Genomic DNA, 6,000 nt, shown 5'->3' on the forward strand with positions numbered 1-6,000 from the left:
CAGCCACTATGGAGAACGGTATGGAGGTTCCTTAAAAAACTACAAATAGAACTACCATATGACCCTGCAATCCCACTACTGGGCATATACCCTGACAAAACCATAATTCAAAAAGAGACATGTACCAAAATGTTCATAGCAGCCCTATTTACAATAGCCCGGAGATGGAAACAACCTAAGTGTCCATCATTGGATGAATGGGTAAAGAAGATGTGGCACATACATACAATGGAATATTACTCAGCCATAAAAAGAAATGAAATTGAACTATTTGTAATGAGGTGGATGGACCTAGAGTCTGTCATACAGAGTGAAGTAAGTCAGAAAGAGAAAGACAAATACTGTATGCTGACACATATATATGGAATTTAAGAAAAAAAAAGGTCATGAAGAACATAGGGGTAAGACAGGAATAAAGACACAGACCTACTAGAGAATGGACTTGAGGATATGGGGAGGGGGAAGGGTAAGCTGTGACAAAGTGAAAGAGCGGCATGGACATATATACACTACCAAACGTAAGGTAGATAGCTAGTGGGAAGCAGCCGCATAGCACAGGGAGATCAGCTCGGTGCTTTGTGACCGCCTGGAGGGGTGGGATAGGGAGGGTGGGAGGGAGACGCAAAAGGGAGGGGATATGGGAACATATGTATACATATAACTGATTAAATTTGTGATAAAGCAAAAAATAAAAAAAAAAAAATAAAAAAAAATAAAAAAAATAAAAATAAAAGGGAATTTAAACAGGAAAAAAGAGAGTGAACACTCCATTGCCATGTTCTAGAAACAGGCATTTCAGAACCCCTCACGCCCTGGTGTTATCCCAACATATATTCCTCATGGAGTGCATATCTGTTCTGCTCAGACACCTACCAGGGACTCTGAAACTTTCTCTACACAGTTAGCCCAACTCCCTCCATGACAAAATTGCCTCTGGAGTGTGTTTTTAAAGCACATGGGTCCTGTCTGAAAATCGCAGCGGCGCTCTCCTCACTGGAGTGAATCTGGAGGCTGGGGAGGGCGGGCTGTCCGGGGCAGTGTAGGCCCTGCCCCCCCCAAACACTGGCCGTGGTAGGAGCACAGGTCGCACACACCTGGGACACCCGACGGTGGGGGGCGGTGCAGGTGGATGGTACGGGAGGCAAAAGAACCGGGAACACGCCCAGCCCCCAGCAGCCCCCTGAACAGACATCCCGACCAGACTCCTCTCCTGGCTGTGGGTTACGTAGTGCTTGCTGAGAGAACTGGCAATGCTGAACACCTTCCCGCAGAGGCTGCAGTCCAGGAGTGGGTTCTGAGGGGACCTGTGCGGCCGCTTTCCTTTCCTTGTGCTCCCAGACGTGGCCCTGCCTCCTTCGTTAGCCTCTTTGGGCACCTTGACCACGCCTAGCCCCAGGTCTAGACAGAGGGAGAAAGCACAGGTTATGACATCCAGGGACATCGGAGCCCGGGCGGAAGCGCTCTACCACCCTCGGAACAACTTCAGCAGCTGAGTCCAACTCAGGGAGATGGCCGAGAACCCCAACTTCAGCAGCTTCACTCGCAGAGAAGACCAGGCTTAGCACCAGGTGAGGGGGAGAAGGGACCCTGGTCAGGCCACACCTCCAGGGCGGCACCCAATCTTGAAGCCACACTTGGGGGGTAAGGGAGGGGACAGCAACAGTCTGAGTGCTTCCAGGACAGAGTGACTGGACAGGCAGGACTTCATGACGGTAACATCAACAGCACACTTGCAAGTGCAATCCAGAAATGCACAAGGCAAAATCTTAGAAAAGTTTAAGTCCTTTCTCCCAGCCAATTCCACTCTGGTTTTTTAATTAAGGAAATTAAGGCAGATCTGTACAAATTAACGGAGATCTTGCAGTGAACTGCAAGTGAGTTAACTGTAGCATTGTTTTTCCTGGTGAAATGTGAGAAACCACCTAATAACTGACACGAGGGCAGGTGGGTGACTGCATTCTAGTCTCAGTGGTCTATGGCGCAGGCATTTAAGATACAACTGTAGGAAAATATCCGATGACGTGAAAGGATGTTCATGCCGTACCACTAAGTGCTGTACCACTAACAAGATGATTGCTGAAAAACGGAATGATCTAGTCTTTAGAAGGGACAAATAAATTTGAATACAAACAAACAGAATGGGATTGACTGGTAGGATCATGGATCATCTTAATTTTCCTTTTCCTGCCTATCTGAATTTTCCATGTTTATGTACTTTTTGGGTAAATGATAAAAGGTATTTCCACGAATCACCTCATCAGAGGAACAGGTGAAGAGGCTGGGAATGTCCATGTGGGAGAGGGAGATGTCTTCAAGTAGCTGAAGGGCCAGGATGTGGAGGAGGGAGCACACTGCTTCTGTCTTGCTACAAGGGGCAGAGCTAGATTTGATGAATAAAAGGTAAAGAGAGGGACTTCCCTGGTGGCGCAGTGATTAAGAATCCGCCTGCCAACGCAAGGGACATGGGGTCGAGCCCTGGTCCAGGAAGATCCCACATGCTGCGGAGCAGCAAAGCCCGTGCGCCACAACTACTGAGCCTGCGCTCTAGAGCCCACGAGCCACAACTACTGAAGCCCACGCACCCAGAGCACGTGCTCTGCAACAAGAGAAGCCACCTCAATGAGAAGCCCGTGAACCGCAACGAAAAGTAGCCCCCGCTTGCTGCAACTAGAGAAAGCCCACATGCAGCAACGAAGACCCAATGCAGCCAAAAATAAATAAATAAATTTATATTAAAAAGATGTGTAAAAAAAAGTATAGGGAAGCTGATTTTAAATCACTAGAAACGTAAGGACAGTGGATACAAGACCTAAGAACTCTGCAGGCTTGCTGCTGTGTTCCTAGCTCCTGGGATTCCCATTCCTGTACTCGTAGGCACACAGTAACTGTTGGATGGATGAATCATGGAAGATTTTTCTACCCCTTAAGATGGATTAGACTGCCTCACGTGATAGCAAGTTTAAACACTGCCCTTCATCTAGGATGCAGCAGAGGCTGGACCCAAGAATCCAACAGGTCAGGGCGTGCATACTGCACTAAAGGACCCCAAAGGCTAATTCTCTGTGGCTGAGATGTAGCTTGAGAGACACAGCAGAAAGGAACCTCGACTCTCATCCCAACTCTGTCTCTGGCCATTTGTCACTTAACCTGTCTGGTCTACATCTTCTTCATAGGAAAAGCTGCTGTGTTGAGTGGTCGAATGATTCTAACAGTTTAAATGACGGAAAATAGGACTCCCATGTGGGAAAGTCCTTGCCTTGAGAACTTACTTTTAAAATGTTCATTAGAGGGCTTCCCTGGTGGCACAGTGGATAAGACTCCGCGCTCCCAATGCAGGGGGCCCGGGTTCGATCCCTGGTCAGGGAACTAGATCCCATATGCATGTGGCAACTAAGAGTTCGCATACCACAGCTAGGGAGCCCACCTGCCACAACTAACACCTGGTGCAACCAAATAAATAAATAATAATATTTTTTTTAAAAAAGATGAGTATTTAAAATAAATAAATAAAAATAAAATAAAATGCTCATTAGGACCTCCCTGGTGGCACAGTGGTTAAGAATCCGCCTGCCAAAGCAGGGGACACGGGTTCGAGCCCTGGTCCGGGAAGATCCCACATGCCGCGGAGCAACTAAGCCCGTGCGCCACAACTACTGAGCCTGCACTCTACAGCCCGCGAGCCACAACTACTGAGCCCACGTGCCACAATTACTGAAGCCCGTGCACCTAGAGCCCGTGCTCTGCAACGAGAAGCCACCGCGATGAAGAGCCCGTACACAGCAAAGAGGAGTAGCCCCCGCTCGCCACAAATAGAGAAAGCCCGCGTGCAGCAACGAAGACCCAACGCAGCAAATAAACAAACAGAAGTTTTTCTCTAAAAATAAATAAATAAATAAAATGCTTATTAAAGCAACTGTTAAACTAGAGAACAAAATGTGGTTTCAAAAAAATTGGCAGGGACACTGAAAAACAGGCACATTGAGTCACTGGCCCGGGAAGCCACTTGCTCTTCCCAGAAAGCATGTGCACAAGCTCTAAAACTGTGTGTGTTCTCCAACCAGCAAGCCTACACGGAGGAATATGTGCGAAGAACTCATCCAAGAGAAAAGTCAATGGAAAAGTTATTCACAGATCCACTGTAACAGTCTATCAGGCAAGAATATGGTCCGACAATACAATGGAATAACCATTACAATGACAACCGAATAGTCTACCTTCATATAAGAAAGCAGACTCACTAAGTTTTAGAAACTTCAAATGAATTAGACACTTAATACATCTCTGCAAAACCATGTGTACCCTAGTGGCCTCACCTACGTTTTTTAAAAATCCACGTGTGGGAGCCATGGTGGGGATTTTAATTGTTATTACTTTTCTTTATTTTCTAACTTTTCTATATAAATCTATATCACTTTCTAATTAAAATATATAAGCATATCCATTTGTATGAATCTGAATTTAAGTTAGAGAAGTGTAAAGAGTTAAAATTTAACGTTCAGTGGATTTTTTTTAATAAGGTAACCAAAAAAAAAATCCTCAACTTTAAAACAAATTAGGAAAAATTGAACTAGATTAATGCTTTGTAACATTCACTGGGGGGCACAGACCCATATGAAAATCTGGTGAAATATCACAGTTTCTCTGCCCAGCAAAACGCACACGTACTCACCCTAGCAGCATTTTTAGGTAATTTCTGTGGTTCAGGTTGAGAACCTTAATTACTGTAACCAGGCCTGGCCCAGCACCTGCAATACCAAGGATGGCCTTGGTTTCTAGGATTTCACATTTAGCCATGGTTCCAACACGGGGACAAGGCTAACGGCTTGTCTACATTGTGTGGAGTGCGGGCCTCGGCAGTCTTTCATTCTAGCGAGTACGCAGGACAGTTCTTGAGCTGCTGATCCCAATTAACATTGACATTTGTTCTGCAGGGCTGTTCCAGATGTGGCCTTCCACGCGTGTGGTGTGATTATAAATACGAAGGAGCTCTAAGTCAACTCGTCTAAGCAACTTACCCAAGAACCCATGAAGTGGGTTAAAAACAAAAATCAAATTTATCCTATGGCGGAAGTCTGAAGGTAAACCAAAAGGTGATGTAACCAACGTCTCTGACTGTTCCACTAGTTCTCCCTTTGCTCCTCCGCTGCGGAAGAGAAAGACTTAGAACTGCATCAATGGACTGTGGGAAGGTATTCTAACAGTATTGGTAAAAATCACTACCATCTGTCCAGTGCTTCCCAGCCTGCAAAGTGCTTTTACTTTCATTTCTTCTTTTGCTTCTTACTGCTGGCACTCTGGGGGGAAAGCAGAGTGGGTATTATTGTAAGGCAGTCTGAGATTCTGGATCTGCATACTCCACCAGTGGCTTCATGGAGTCACTGTCCTTCCCTGAATACACGGACAGGGCATCCAAGTTGTCCTCCAGCATCTCGCTGGGCACGTCAGGCATCAGGAGGCTGGGGTCCAGGTCCAAGTGGCTCAGGCCGTCGTACAGCAGGTCTCGTGAGCCAGGCCCCAGATCCCGGTTGAGGGTGTCACTGCATTTGAGCGCCTGGCTCTCGGGAAACGAAGGGAGGTGCATCTCGGATGGAAGGGTGCCCTTGTCCCCCAGGCTGCACTGGTCCATGGCTCTCCACTACCAGGTCTCAGCCAACAGCTACTCTCTAGACAAGCAAGGCTGTGTAAGGAGTCAGGGAGGAGAGAGCTCTTGGTGGTGTTTATTTCCTGAGAATGAACGAGGACGAATCACAATTATGAGATGGCAACACACATGGTGGATAGAGCGTGGACTTGGAATTCAAACAGACCTGTATGGGGGTTTGTTCTCGGCCACTTAACAGCCACATGACCTTGGGCAAGTCACTTAAGGTCCATGAGCCCTAGTTTCCTCATCTGTAAACTGAGCGTAAGAGTACCTCCATCATAAGATGGTTGTAAGGAAAAAGCAACCGAAATGTCCATCAACAGAGGAATGGATAAAGAAGATGTGGTACATATATA

The 6,000-nt window shown here is 46.6% G+C and overlaps 1 pseudogene across 1 annotated transcript in view; it reads right to left on the reverse strand.

Moving 5' to 3' along the window:
- LOC307067087 (zinc finger protein 541-like) overlaps window positions 1-5,626 on the reverse strand; it is a 30,686-nt pseudogene extending 25,060 nt beyond the window's left edge. Inside the window, exons 1-2 of the transcript in view lie at window positions 5,320-5,626; window positions 1,137-1,398 (exon numbers count right to left, since the gene is read on the reverse strand). The product of the transcript in view is annotated as a zinc finger protein 541-like (transcript). The remainder of the gene's footprint in view (window positions 1-1,136; window positions 1,399-5,319) is intronic.
- Between the last annotated feature and the right edge of the window lie 374 nt (window positions 5,627-6,000).

Source organism: Hyperoodon ampullatus (genome assembly GCF_949752795.1).
Source record: "Hyperoodon ampullatus genome assembly, chromosome: 18".
Taxonomy (NCBI): domain Eukaryota; kingdom Metazoa; phylum Chordata; class Mammalia; order Artiodactyla; family Ziphiidae; genus Hyperoodon; species Hyperoodon ampullatus.